The following is a 15,487-nucleotide window of genomic DNA, read 5'->3' on the forward strand; positions in this document are numbered from 1 at the left end:
AAGGCAGTTTTTATCTTCCTTATTTGCAAAAGTGGGATAAGTAGATCTTCGTTCTTTTGGTTCTAAAATTTGGAGACTTCTTAAAATGACTTTTTTTTTTTTTAAATAAGTGTTTTGAAAGGTTCTACATAAAAGCACACACAATATGTGTCTTTATAAAAATAGATTGGAAAAACCATCTTGTTAGCTATATCCAGGATAAATCTGTGAACTTTATTTGAACACAGACATTTAGAGAAGGCATGTTCAATCTACATAAGTTATGCTTTTTAAAAGTTTAACAATAAAAGAGGACAGTTCAGCCTTGTTTTACCCATGTATATGTCGTGATGGCCACATACACATTAAGATACAGAACATTTTCAGGTCCCCCAAAGGGATTCCTCCAAACACCTGCCCCTTCCCCAAGGCAACCACCATTCTGACTTCTAACACAACCAATGAATTTTCCCTCAAAGCAGGACCTTTTAGAACGTGAAAGGGGCAGTATTAATAGCTGAAGGATAGCAGGTGTGTGAACTCGGAGTGGTCGTTTTAGCCATGATGCTTTCTGTGTTTCTGTCATGATGTAGGGTTTTTCTGGTATCTACAGTGTCTTAAGATTCTGACCTTTGAGCTTTGTGGTCCGAAGGACATTTTTAGCTGAGCAGTAGTTGGTGTGTTAGGATCCTGGTTTTTGGGAGTCTTTGTTCACAATCGAGGTTATATCCGCTGTCCATTTTGCGATATAGATGTATTTGTAGAGAGTAGGTTTGAAGGAAGAATTACAAATTTTCTGAACATGTTAGAGTTAAAGCTGTCAGTTGATGAGTTAATTCCTTAAAACATACAATTTGCAGAGAAAATAGAATGAAAATTGATTTTTTAAAAAAATCCAGTGATTTAATAATATGGGTATAATGCTTTAAGGATCTTTTAAATGACAGCAATTAACCTGATTTATGCATGTAGGATGTACATCTGGTTTATCAAATCATTAAAAGTTAACAGTAAAAACAAATACAAAATATAAATAAAAATTATGTCAGGTACAGTATTTTTATAAGTCCTTTTGGTTAAAGCCACTTTTTGTATCTTAATGTACGCATGTGCCCTGTCTGTGTTGCTGAAGGAGACGAGTTAGGTTCTAAGTGAACGCGTCTTCTCTTGCTTCTTCTGCAAAGACCTCCGTGTGGTAGAGAGTGGGAAGGGTTGGCCACCCGTGCTAGAGGTGGATGTGTAATACTCCACAAAGTTCAATGGTGTGTACGTAAAATGGTTTCTCTGAATAACTCTTTGTCTAACCTGTCATTTGATGGGCCAACAGCTAATTTAAATTTGGTCATTCCACTCAAAGTTTGCAGCCTGATGAACTAATAGAGTACACGATAGTTTAGCCACCGTTGATGAACCGCCTGATTTTTCTGAGGCCTTTGTTTTCTTCTATTGAATTCTTGGCTTTTCATTGTAAAAACTGCTGAATCTTTGGGATGCAATTGAAAGCCTATATAAGAAAAAAAATACAAAAGGGGCTTTGTTTTTAATATTTTTTTGGGGGGGTGGGAACCATGATTTTTTCCTTTAAAAATGTATGTGCTCACAAGTGCACACACTGAAATTTTAAATGAATGAATGAATGAATGAATATAAAAATAAAGCTTTGCTGGCTGGGTGTGGTGACATAGGCCTGTAACACCAGCATTTGGGAAGCAGAAGGATCAGGAATTTAAAGTCATCCTATGTTACTCAGTCAGTGAGTTTTAGGCCATCATGGGTTACATGAGACCCTGTCTCAAAAAACCAAACCTAAACCATACCATACCAAACCATAAAACCAACCAAACCAAGCCACCACCAAAGTGCAAAAATCTTTGCATGCCTGCACATTTGTAGGGTAACCTTTGCTTTTGTAGTGATAAGTAGATTGGGCTTAGCTTTAGAAATGTGGTGTAGTAGCAGATGTCATTTGACTTTAATGTCTACAGAAAAGATGAACAAACCAAACTTCATTGACCTTTTATTATGGCCTTATGTTATAGTCACATTAAATGACAAATATATATTTGTATATATTTCTGAATGCTAAATATTGTTATGTTAACATTTTATATTTAAAAGACGATTTTATGGCATTATTTGTCTGTTAACTATATTTGGTAACAATTTCAGTGAAATTTTTAAAATGTACCTGGTAAATGGTGCAGATTTGTTATGGCAGAGTATTTTCCTTTCAGCAAATACCACTTTTATCTAACTTGGGTGTTTTTTTGTATTTGAAAACAGTTTTTCTATTTACGTAGTTGTTAAATTGGTTGCAAGTATCTGGGGATTTTGGTTACCCAGGAGGTTTTGAGCCATTAGACTTTAGGGAGTGGGATTTTGTTAGACTGCTACCATTCTTTAGGTAACACCAGTCCTGTTGGAAAATGAGTGAAAAATAGAAAAGACATGGTTAGGTTGTTGAAAATTCATGTTTAAAGTTTTCGAAAGCGAGAGTAAGGATAAAAATAAAAACAAGTTATTAAAGAAAAAATACAGACTTTCCTGAAAGTTTTCTGCCAGGTGGTCGCGGCACACATCTTTAATGCCAGCACTTGGAAGGCTGAGGCAGGCGGATCTCCAAGTCTGAGGCTAGCCTGGTCCACAGAGTGAGTTCCAAAACAGCCAGGGCTACACAGAGAAACCCTGTCTCAAAAAACAAAAGCCATTTATTTTTATTTATTTATTTATTTATTTATTTATTTATTTATTTATTTATTTAGTCTGACTGTGGACATGCACACATGTGGAAATCAGATAACTGTTTTTAAGTTTGCTCACTTGTTCCATTTTGGGTTTTTGCTTGTTTTTAGATTTATTTGTTTGGTTTTGCATGAATGACTGTTTTGCTTCCGAATGGGTATATGCACTACTTGAATGCCTAGTGTGGTGGAGGTCAGATTCCCTGGAATTAAAGTTACAGATGGTTGTGAATCTACCATGTAAGTTCTGGGGACTGAACTATCCTCTGTCAAAAAAAGCAAGTGCTCTTCACTGCTGAGCCATCACTCCAGGGCTTTCAGCCTTGTTTTAGAGGCAGGATCTCTTGTTGTTTCTGTGGTTGCACTGCAAATTGATTCTCTGGTTTCTCGCTCCCATTTTACTGCAGGAGCTTCCCAATTACAGATGCTGTCTCCCTCCCACTTAGAGAGTTTTAAATAAAATTTAGAATTTATTTTATTATGTGTGCTGGTGTGGTGCTTGCAGGTACCCATGCACCGCATGTGTGCCTGGTTCCGCTGGGGTCCAGAAAGGGGTGTTAGGTGAGTCACAGACAGCTGTGAGCTGTCGTGTGGGCGCTAGGAATTGAACCTGGGTTCTCTGGAAAACAGCCAGTGCTCTCCATCTCAAGAATCTGGCTTTTTAGCCAACCGAGCCATCTTGTCAGCCCAAGGGCCTTAAACAAGACTGGTTCTACATGTCACCTAATCCCAAAATGTAATCCTTTCCACAAGCAGATACTCTTAACTCTTCTATATACCCCAAATCAGCTCCATAGTTAACCTCTGTACTAAGCACATCAGAAAAAAGGAATCGATGAATGCAGTCCTGTGCACCATGTTAGAAGAGCTGCTCCCTGCACAGTGTACACCTTTCCTGATAACAGGAAGTACCTGAGGACTTTTATATAATTAGTTTTTGTCTGTTTTTGTTTAAAAGCATGCTTAAAACTGTATTCAGGCTGGGCCTGGAGGCATTGCCTTGTAATCCCAGCACTGGTTGCCCGGGCAAGAGCATTGTAAATTCAAGACCCACTGAGGGCAGCCCTGTATCAGCAAACAGCCAAACGTCTGCCCAGGGGAAGGAATGCGGCCCTATCCCAGGACATGTGTATTTAGGCCTCACAACAGTTCTTTAAAACATTTAATTATTTTAACATAAAGTATCTGTAAAGGAAAGGAATATTATTTCTGTGTTAGCAGGCTTCACAACAGATGTTGGTAGTTGTGCTGAAATTCTCCTCAATTGGTAAGAGATTTTGACCAGACTCCTGGATGAGGGGCTCCTTTTCTTTTCATTTCCACAATTTCCCTGTCTTTCTACCCTTCCTTAATGAGATATAACAGTTATAATTATAGCCATAAAAATGCAGTGGAACATTTTATTGTTAAAAAAATTACCAAATTGGATGTAAAAGTTGTACTTTTAAAGAAATACAGAATAAACAATATGTAAATGGAAAGTTGATATTATAGAAAAAATAAAGACATTTAGTAACTATAAGTCAGCCAAAATAAATCTAGGCTCAGAGGCTAGGTATGTTGTTCGCCTTTGGGAGGTGGAAATAGGTGCATCTCTATGAGTTAAAGGCCAGCCTGGTCTACAGAATGAGTTCTAGGACACCCAGAGCTACATAATAGACAGACTTTGGCAATAAACAAACCCCCCAAACCCCAGAAAACAAAATAAACACAGGTTCAGTATACTATTGAATTAATTAAATAAAGCTAAGATTCATTTTAAAAAGCCACAACAGAAGATCTCAAACTTTGTTAGGCTCTCTATTTCTTTAGGTGATCTTTCATTTTTTTCTTTCGTTTTTCAAGACAGGTGTCTCTGTCAGAACTTTTGTTTTGTTGTGTTTTGAGACAGGCTTTCTCTGTGTAGCCCTGGCTGTTCTGGACTTGGCTTCGTAGCCCAGGCTGGCCTTGAACTCAGAGATCTGTCTGCCTCTGCCTCCTGAGCGCTGGGACTAGAGTTGTGCACCACCATGCCCAGCTGGTCAGGACTTCTTTAAAGGCAAAAATTTTAGTCTATTTTCTGTTGGACACACACACACACACACACTTAAATATACCCATATGTGTGGTATGTGCACATGATTACAGTGTCCAAGGAGACCAGAGTGTTGGTCCCTGGATCTGGAGTTACAAGTGGTTGTAAGCCACCTCATATAAGTGCAGGGACCTATACGCATTCCTAACTAGAGAGCCATCCTTCTAGCTCCTAGTCCAAATTCTGTTAAATGGTGTGAAATAGTTGACCTTTGAAGATTTTTAGATAACTTTAATGAACTAAACACTCCTCAGGGAGTAGTATTTCTGACATGGTGCACAGTACTGCATGCATTAGTTCCTTTTTAATGTTTTGTTTAGTATAGGAAAAAGTCATTACTAAACTGATTTGGGTTAGCTAGAGTAGTTAAAGAGCGTTTGCTTTGTGGGGAGGATTGGGTTTTGGCAGGTAATATTTGGAGATCGTCCCTTTAAAGATTTATGTTTATTATTTTAAATTACATGTGTGTGTGATTGAGTGTGTGCAGGTGCCCTCACAATCCAGGTGGTGGTGGTGCATGTCTTTAATCCCAGAGTGGGAGGCTGAGGTTGGCAGATCTCTGTGTTCCAGGCCAGCAGGGTCTACCGAGTACCAGGACAGCCAGAGAAACAGAGACAGGGAGAGAAAAAGAGAGAAAGACTCCAGAGGCATTGGATCCTTACAGGCAGTTGTGAACTGCCCAGTGTAGGTGCTGGGAAGTGAACTCATCCTCTGGAAGACCTGTCTTAACCACCGAGCCATCTCTACAGTTCTTGGAGAGGGTCTTAGATGAGGGGTTGAACAGGTTTGTTAGTGGTTATGTTAGTTTTTTTCTAAAGGAACAGAACTGATAAGCATGAAAAAAAGTGTGTGTGTATATATCATACATACAAATTTATATACATATATACACACATACATATGAATGAAATTTATTAGCATTGCTTACAGATTGTGGCTATGGTCTGGGTATCTCCCCCAACTGACAGGCCAAGAATCTGGTAGGTTTTCAGGCCGAGAGACTGGATGTCTCAGCAGTTCCAGTCTGGTGCTAGAGTCCCAGAGGCTTGCTGTAGAGTTGATGATTTTTAGTCTGTGTTGGAATCCAAAGAAATGGGTTCTAAAACCAGCAAAAGTCTGCCTCAGCCGTTAGGATAGATTAATTTGCAAGCGAGAGTGAAGAGGCAAAAAGCAAAAGCTTTCTTGTATGCCCTTTTGTGTGGGCTGCCACCAGAAGGTATGGCCCCGATTTAGGGCGTGTCTTCCTACCTCAAATGATCCAATTAGGGAAATCCCTCACAGGCGTGCCCAGATGCTTGGGTTTTAGTTGATTCCAGATGTAGTCAAGTTGACAGCCAAGATTAGCCATCATAGTAGTCAAGTGTTACACATTTGGAATGACTACAAAAGATAAAATAAGAAATTTAGTAATTATTTAAAAAGCTCAAAAATTTTCTTGCTGATGTACAATTTAATTTCTTTTATTTTTTGATGTTCAGCTTAAAACTACCTAAACAACAAATATTTTGCTTGAGGTCAAAATTAGTGTTTTTATACCCTGAGAAGTTAAAGCTTTTTTTCAGATTTAATTTTTTTATGTGTATGAATGTTTTTCCTGCATGGATGTATATGCACCACATGCCTGTCGGGTGCTGAAAAAAGTCAGAAGAAAATTTCAGAGCTCCTGGAACTGGAATTAGGGATGGTTGTAAGCCACATGCGGGTCCTAGGAATAGAGGGCCCTGGTCTTCTGTAAGAGTAACAAGTGCTCATAACCGATCAGCCATCTCTCCCGACTCCTCCCCCAAACCTAGGAGTTTTTGCAACATGCACACAAATCTCTTTTGCTAAAAATAATGTACAGCGGTTTGTAGCTATACTTTCAAGATGCCATTTTGGTTGGTTTTTACTTGTTACTTTGTAAAATAACCTTGGAATGATAAGTTGATAACCACACATGGGCACTTAACATATCCTTGTCTAGAGCATAGAAACAATTGAGATGCATTAAAAGATTTATCATTTTATGTATATGGTTTTTTGTTTTGTTTTTTTGCCTGAGTGTGTGTATATGCACCATGTATGTGCAGGAGCCTTGAGAAGTCAGAAGAGAGCATTGGATTCCCTAGACCTGCAGCTACAGGCAGATCTGATCTGCTGTGGGTCCTGGATCCAAGCTCAGCTCCTCTGCAAGAGTAGCAAGTGCTTTTAATTGCTGAAGTGCATTTTTTAATTTCAATTTTTTTTATAGAAAGCTCTAATTATTTTAATGTTCAAAAAACAAAATTCATCAGGGAGAAACCAAACAGATAAGATATAATTCATGTTAGCAATGTGTGTGGTTTTGATTTGCTTTTTTTTTTTTTAACTTTTATTAGTTACACTTTATTTACTTTGTATCCCCCCATAAACCCCTTTCTCCTCCCCTCCTAGTCCCACCTTCCCTCCCCTTTCTTCACGAATGCCCTTCCCCAAGTCCACTGATAGGGGAGGTCTTCTTTTCCTTCCTTCTGATCTTAGTCTATCAGATCTCATCAGGAGTGGCTGCATTGTCATCTTCTGTGGCCTGGTAAGGCTGTTCCCCCCTCAGTGGAAGGTGATCAAAGAGCAGGCCAATCAGTTCATGTCAGAGACAGTCCCTTTTCCCATTACTATGGAACCCACTTGGACACTGAACTGCCATGGGCTACATCTGTGCAGGGTTTCTAGGTTATCTCCATGTCTGGTACTTGGTTGGAGTATGAGTCTCTGGAAAGACCCCTGTGTTAAAATTTTCTGGTTCTGTTGCTTTCCTTGTGGAGTTCCTGTCCTCTCCAGATCTTACTATTTCCCACTTCTTACATAAGATTACATGCACACTGCCTAACAGTTGGCCATAAGTCTCAGCATCTGCTTTGATAGTCTGCAGGGCAGAGCCTTTCAGAGGCCCTCTGTGGGAGGTTCCTAACTTGTTTCCTGTTTTCTTCTTCTGATGTCCATCCTCTTTGCCTTTTGGGATGGGGTTTGAGCATTTTAATCAGAGTCCTCCCTCTTGATTAGTTTCTTTGGGTGTACAGATTTTAGTAGGTTTATCCTATATTATATGTCTATATGAGTGAGTATATACCGTGTGTGTCTTTCTGCTTCTGGGACAGCTCACTCAGGATGATTCTTTCCAGATCCCACCATTTACCTGCAAATTTCATGATTTCCTTGTTTTTCATTGCTGAGTAATATTCCATTGTGTAGATGTACCACAATTTCTGTATCTATTTTTGCTGGAGAAGTTATGGAGAAAGGGGAACCCTCCTCCACTGCTGGTGGGAATGTAAACTTGTACAACCATTCTGGAAATCAATCTGGCGCATTCTCAGACAACTAGGAATAACACTTCCTCAAGATCCAGCCATACCACTCCTAGGCATATTCCAAAAGAGGCTCAAGTACACAATAAGGACATTTGCTCAGCCATGTTTGTAGCAGCCTTATTTGTAATAGCCAGAAGCTGGAAACAGCCCAGATGCCCCTCAGCTGAAGAATGGATGCAGAAATTGTGGTACATCTATACAATGGAATATTAATTTTAATTTTTAAAGATTTATTTTATTATGTATACAGTGTTCTGCCTACATATACACCTTCACACCAGAAGAGGGCACAGATCTCATTACAGTTGGTTGGGAGCCACCATGTGGTTGCTGGGAATTGAACTCAGAACCTCTAGAAGAGCAGCCAGTGCTCTTAACTTCTGAGCCATCTCTCCAGCCCCTCCCCCCATGCATTATTATTCTTTAAGTTAAAAAAAATTAGAGGTAAACCAACTGGAATTAATATAATTTTAATTATTCTAAATGTATATAGTTTAGTGTTACCTTAAATATGTTCATAATTTTATGCAACTTGCCTCCATCTATCTTCTTCATCTCTCAAAAGTGAACTAAAAGTGAATAGTTTTGTTTTTGTTTTTCAAGACAGGGTTTCTCTGTGTAGTCTTGGCTGTCCTAGACTCACTACTAGGCTGAAAAAGATCTGCCTGCTCTCCGGCTCTGATTAAACTTGCCCAGCTGGTTTCTAGGTCCCTTTTTTCTGATTACTGTGTTTTAGTTACCACAATTCTCAAGGTTTATCCATGGTGTAATGTATCAGAATTGCCTTTTGAGAATGTGAAAATTTAAGAACACTTTCACAGCTGGAATGCAAATAGAGGTCTCAGAATCTCATGCATCAGGACTTGTTTACCTTTGTTTACCTGTGGAGGTGCAGAGCAGAGCTGTGAGAGCCAGCTGCTTTTTCTTTAGAAGCAGTTGAGACATTTAAATATGACATCAAGGTAGAAGACGGAAGGTAGAAGATGGAATTTGCTAAAAAAAAAAAAACAAAAAACAAACAAACAAAAACAAAAAACAACAACAACAACCAAGGCCCATAGGGGTCTCATTGAACTGGTGCAGACAGTTAATAGGATGCTATGTTATAGTCACTGATATTCCCAATGTTGCCCTGGGTTAAAGCACACTGTCTAGAACTATAAACCATAGTGTGTTAAAGGTTGCATATAAAGCTCAGCTATCTGAAAGACATAATTAGTGATTCACCTGCCCGTTCTGGTGAGGTTAAGTGTTATCTCCTTTTACTCTCATTTCTGAACTAATAGAAAACTAGCAAGTATGTAGATAAGTTTATTGGCCTATATAATAATTCTGTACATAGTGCTTTTCTTAGGTGTATAATATTTAATCTTGTATTTGTAAAATGTCATAGATGGAGAGAAAGAAGATTTTACAGAATGAAGGATTTTAAGAGTTGACTAGTTACATGTTTTCAGAATGTTAGAGTGGTAAATGGTTTTTGTCATTATTAAATTTATTTATGTGTGTGTGATACATACACGTGTCTGAGCAAGTGGTACACCTATGTACATGTAGGCAAGCACTCATACAAATAAAAATAAAGCTTGAAAAAGAGACTTCCAGGGGGCTGGAGAAATGGCTCAGCTGTTACAGAGCATTTACTGCTTTTGCAGAGGGCCTGAACGTGGTGCTTGGCGTCCACCTCAGGTGGCTTAGAGCTCAGGTAGCTCCTGCTCCTTTTGGCCTCCATGGGTACGTGCATGGATGTGGTGCATGTGAACTCACGCAGGCACACATACACATCTACATAAATCAAAACAAATCTTAAAAGTTTCATCAAATGCTAAAACCTTCAAAAGCGACCAAGGTTCCTTCCTTCAGCCCACTGTGTTTTTGGTCAAGGTGCTATTGTGTGTGAGGCTGGGCTTGGGTTTGAAGTGCTCCCGCGGCAGCATAATGTATGCGTCACCACACATGTCCCTTTCTGTCTTCAAAGCCACATTTCTACCAACGTGAACCTGAACGTTCACGGTAATCCCAGTTGTTAATTTTGTTTTCTACGGTTATTAAAGGTTTCAAAACATGTAATAAAACTAAAATATTTTTTTCAGTGATAATGTGTCTGATTCTGTTGCCTTCGAGTGGTGCTGCAGCCTTTTGTCCTGTGCAGCTGTCCAACATACTGTGGCCAGTAAAGATTTGTAAATTGGGTTTGATTGTGTAAAAGTTCCACAATAGCAAATACTTTAAAGTTCACATTCCTTAGGAAGATGACATAATCCTTGAGTGTAGTGCAAATAATAATTATTTTATTAGCATGCATTTTTAAGTCCTTTGTATGTAGGATTTTATTAACATACCTGATGATGGGTGAGACAAACCCCTCCCCCCATATTCCACAAGAGACAGGCATGAGGATCTTGAATTTTACTTTATTTCTCTTCTCTCTCTCTCCTTTCTGTCTCTGTCTCTTTCTCTATTTCTCTTCTTCTCTCTTTCTCTTCTTATTCTTTTTTCTCTTTCTTTCTCTTTTTCTTTTTCTCTTTCTCTCTTTCCTTCTTTCTCTTTTTCTCTTTCTTTTGTTTTCTTTCTGTCTCTCTCTTCTTTCTTTCTGTATAGGTCTCTTTTTGAGTTCACATGTATGGCACTCATGCAGGTACCAATGGAGGTTCAGTGGCTCAAGCCTGTAATCCCAGCACTTGGGAGGCAGAGGCAGGCAGATCTCTGGATCTGAGGCCAGCCTGTTTCAGACCAGAAAGTTAAGTAGTGAGACCCTGTCCCAAAGAAAACAAGAGTTAAAGCAATGTTAGGCTGTGGTAATGGTATATCATAGTATATAGTATATATAGTAGTATAGGAGAATGTGTTTATTGGGCAATGCAAACTGAAGGGTTCAGGAATGGGGTATGATCTTTTCAAGTTTTTCAAGTGCCTCATAAAATGTACTTAAATGTTTGCATATAGTTCAAGAAAATTGGCCCTGGCATGATGGTTTACATCTGTAATCCCAGAACGCAGACAGGGAGGCAGGAGGATATCTTCTAGTTCAAGGCCAGCCTGATTGATCTACACAGTGAGTTCCAAGACAGCCACAGCTACATAGCAAGACATTTTTAAATATTTTAATCAAAAGTAGAGGACATTTTGAATTTTTTAGACCCTTTTGTGTTCTAGGATTTTGTTAAAGTTTTTGTGTGTGTGTGTGTGTGTGTGTGTGTGTGTGTGTGTGTGTGTGTGTGATAGCTATTCTGAGATAAGATAGGATCTCAAAGGAAAAGCGGGGGGGGCAATGGCTATTTAAGTTTTTGTTTTTTAAACTCTCTCTGTGGCACATACATACCTATGGAAGTCAGAGGACACCTTTGTGGAATCGTTTCTTTCCTTTCACTTTTATGTGGATGCTAAGGGTCCAGCTCGAATGATCAGGCTTTTCTGGCAAATGTTTTACCTGCTGCATCATTTCTATCCATTGCCTTGAACTTTTGACTCACCTGTCTCCATTACAGGCTGTGTCCAGTTTATACCATGCTGGAGGTGGAACTCAGGGCTTCATATATGTTAAACCAGCAGTCCACCAGCTGAGCCACATCTCTGGCTGGATTTCATTCTTCATGGCTGTATGACACTATTGTGTTTATATACCACATTTTCTTCGTGGGTCTGTTGATGGACATGTACATTGACTCCGTAACTTTGCTATTGTGAATAGTGCTGTGACTTCTGTGGCAGACTGACTTGGATTCTTTTAGGAGTGGTAGAGTAGTATTGCTAGGTCAGATGGTTATTTGGTTTTCGATTTGTGAAAGCTGTGCAACATAATTTCATCCTGGCTGTACTAGTTTAAGTTGTCATCAACATACTGTCGTATTAGTTTGTCAGAGAGAACTGTATAAACACATGTTCGCCCCAGATAGGGCACAAGTGTCAGGCCAGAGAAATGATTCTACCCACATGTAGGTTGGTGGACTAACTAAACCATGATGGTTACTTTCGGGAGCATAGGTGAGGGATTATGTACATAAGCCTGAGCAACTTTCAGGGTGGCATATTTCAGAGAAGAAGAGTGTTTCTTGTCCTAGTAACGGCTTCTGTAACCTCAGGGAAGGGTGATGTCTGAAGTACCTTCCTTGTGAGTACTCCATCCTCTTGAAGAGGAAATATTGATGGGCCCAACCGTGTGAAGTCTTGTGTAGTGATTCAAGATTGGAAGGGCAGTGTCCTGCCTGGAGGACTGTGTACGTGGGTGCAGGGGCTAGTGAAGGGCCCTTGCTAACAGCTGTTTTTTTTTAATTTTTCTTGGAGATGAGATAGCATCTCAGTGGAGCTGTTCTTTATTCTTCCTCATCCTATCCTTCCTTCTTTCCTTCTTTTCTTTGCGATTATCTCTCATATAGCCCAACTTGACCTTGAAGTGGTTAGTATATAGCAAGGCTGGGCTTGAATTCAACATCCTGGTGCCTTCATCTCCTAAGTGCTGAATTACAAGTGTGTACCGCGACATCCAGCTTCAATATGCTTTTGTGTTTCCTTGATGGCCAAGCAGCCTTAACATTTTCCCTCCATTGGTTCTTTGTAATTCTTATTTTGAAAAGTGTTTAGTTCATTTACCCATTTACTAATTGGATTATTTGTTCTTTTGTCCTTTAATTTTTAAATTCCTTATGTGTTCTAGATACTCGGTTCCCCATTGAAAGGCTAGAGAGGTGGCTAAGTCGTCAAGAGCACAAACTGCTCCTCCAAAGGACCCCAGTTTGGTTCCCAGTAGCCACGTCGACAGTTTTCAACCAGCCACCTGTAACTCCAGTTCCAGGGCAATCCAGCACCCTGCCCCTGTGGACACCTGCCCTTGTTTGCATATACCTGTGCACAGACACACAATTAAGAACAAATCTTTACTTCCCTGTGGAGTGAATAAGTAGAAAAGATTCTTCTCACATTATGTAGGTTATCAGTTTACTCTGGTAATTGTTTAGTTGTCTGTGCAAAAGCTTTCAAATTTGCTACAATCCTACTTGTTAGTTTTTGCTATTCTGTCCAGGGCTAATGGAGTCCTGTTCAGAAAGTTCTTGCCCTAGGTTAGCATTTTGACGTATTTTCCAACCTTTTCCTCTAGCAGTTTTAGAGTTGTAGGTGTTACATTAGGATTTTGATCCATTTTGAGCTGATTTTTGTTCAAGGTAAGAGGGATCTAGTTTAGATCTCCTTTTTGTGGAAATGGACTTTCCCCAGCACTGTTTGTTAAAGAGGATTTTTTCCCCCCAGCATGTTTTTGGCACCTCTCTTAAATCAGGTGGCCATAGACACATGGATTTATTTCTGGATCTTCTGTTTTATTCTGTGTGTCTGTTTTTATGTCTGTACCATGTTACTTTTGTTAAAATGGCTCTGTAGGATATTTTGAAGTGTGATGCTTCTAGAATTGCTGTTTTTCTTCATGATTGCTTTGGTCTTTCTGAGACTTTTGGGGTTCCTATATGAATTTTAAGATTTTCTTTCAAGTTTTGTGAAGAATGCTGTTGGACTTTGGATGTTGTTTACATTGAATCTGTCATTTGCTTTGGTGGTATGACCGTTTTGGCAATTCTGGTCTGTGAACATTAGAGGTTCTTTTATCTTTTAATGAAATCGGTTTTTTTTCCCTTCTTCTTAAAAAAAAAAAAACTTTTATTGCAGATGTCTGACTTTTATTTATTTCTAGTTTTACTTTTTTAGTTAATGTGACTAGGATTGTTTAATTTTTTTTTCTCAGTAGTTTTATTATTAGTGTATAGAAAAGCCACTGATTATTGCCTCCTACATTGCTAAACATGTTTATCAGATCTCAGACTTTTAGCAGACCTTAGGCTTTCTAAGTATAGACTCATATCATCTGCAGAAAGGATAATTCTTGTTTTCTTTATCTTTCACTGGCTTTGGGCCAAGATTTCAAACACTACATGGAATAAGAGTAGTGACAGTTGGCTCCTTCCTTGTTTGAGATGAGGAAACACTTTCAGTTTTGCCTCATTTATGTTGACTGTAGGTAGTTGACTATCGTCTTTACTATGCTGAGATTTGGCTCTTCAGTTCTTAGTTTCTTTGGAGTTATCATAAAGGGACATTGAACTTTGTAAAGAGCTTTTCTGCATTTTTTGTGATTACCATGCTAATTTTTTCTATCTTACTGCTCTCTCCGTGTTGAACAGGGCTGATGCACACATATGCACAAAAACAACGATGACCAGAGTAAACTGAGAACCTACAGAATGTGAGAATACATGTATACAGAGACATATACACACATATATGGATTTATTAAAATGGCTTATAGGCTGTGGCCCAGCTAGACTACCAATGGCTATTTTCTCACTGGAAGGCCAAGTATCTGTTAAGTTGTTCAGCCCATGAGGCTAGAGGTCTCAGTTGGTCTCTAGTGTGTGTTAGAATCCAGAAGAAATAGGTTCTAGTATCACAGAATGTCTCAGCAGGAGGATAGATGAATTTGCTAGTGAGAGTGAGGGCAAACAGGCAAAAAGCAAAAGTTTTCTTGTATGCCCTTTTATGTGGGCTGCCATCAGAAGGTGTGGCCCAGATTTAGGGTGTGTCTTCCCACCTCAAATGATCCAATCAAGAAAAATCTTTCACAGGCATGCCCAGATGCTTGGGTTTTTGTTGATTCCAAATGTAGTAAAGTTGACAACCAAGACTGCCATTTCTTTTATTTTTGTTTCAGAGAGTAGTTTGAGGAGCAGTGATGTTATTTTATCCTTAATTACTGCTTCACTATTACTGCTCATTATAGATCTGATTAAGTTTTTTTTTTTTTTTTTTTTTTTATATCCTCCTGGTTCCATTTTGTTAGGTTATTTGTATCTAGAAATCAGTCTGTTTCTTTATTTTCCAATTTATTGCAATTCTCTTTTCAAAATATTCCCTGTTTATCCTCTGGATTTCAGTGGTATCTGTTGTTGTGTCTACCTTTTCACCTCTTACTTTATTAATTTGGGTCTGCTTTTTTGGCTAATGATGTGTCTACCTCATTAATTTTTCAAAGAACCAACTCTGTTTTACTGACGTTGAGGTGGGGTATCCTTTTGTCTCCATTTCATTTCTGAAATTTATTATTTCTGTCCAATTTTGGGTCTGGCTTATTCTTGTTCAAGATTTTTGAGGTAATTTTAATAGATTTTGTTAAATTACTAAAAGCAGTAATTTTATTTTATTTTGAGACAGAGTTTCTCTGTCCTGGAACTTGCTCTGTGGACCAGGGTGGCCTTGAACTCACAAAAGCATGCATCACCATGCCCACTGAAATCAGTAATTTCTATCTTCGCATGTTCTTTATCCTCACATGTGAGGAGTGGGGGAGGGGAAAAGGAAGCAGCTTTGAGTGGTGATTCCTTCAT

At 38.9% G+C, this 15,487-nt stretch overlaps 1 protein-coding gene across 3 annotated transcripts in view; it reads left to right on the forward strand.

Moving 5' to 3' along the window:
- Sfmbt1 (Scm like with four mbt domains 1) overlaps positions 1 to 15,487 on the forward strand; it is a 105,684-nt gene that overhangs the window by 688 nt on the left and 89,509 nt on the right. The gene's annotated exons all lie outside the window — the stretch shown is intronic.

The sequence above is a fragment of the Psammomys obesus genome, unplaced genomic scaffold, assembly GCF_907164565.1.
Source record: "Psammomys obesus unplaced genomic scaffold, mPsaObe1.curated_primary_1811, whole genome shotgun sequence".
NCBI lineage: Eukaryota > Metazoa > Chordata > Mammalia > Rodentia > Muridae > Psammomys > Psammomys obesus.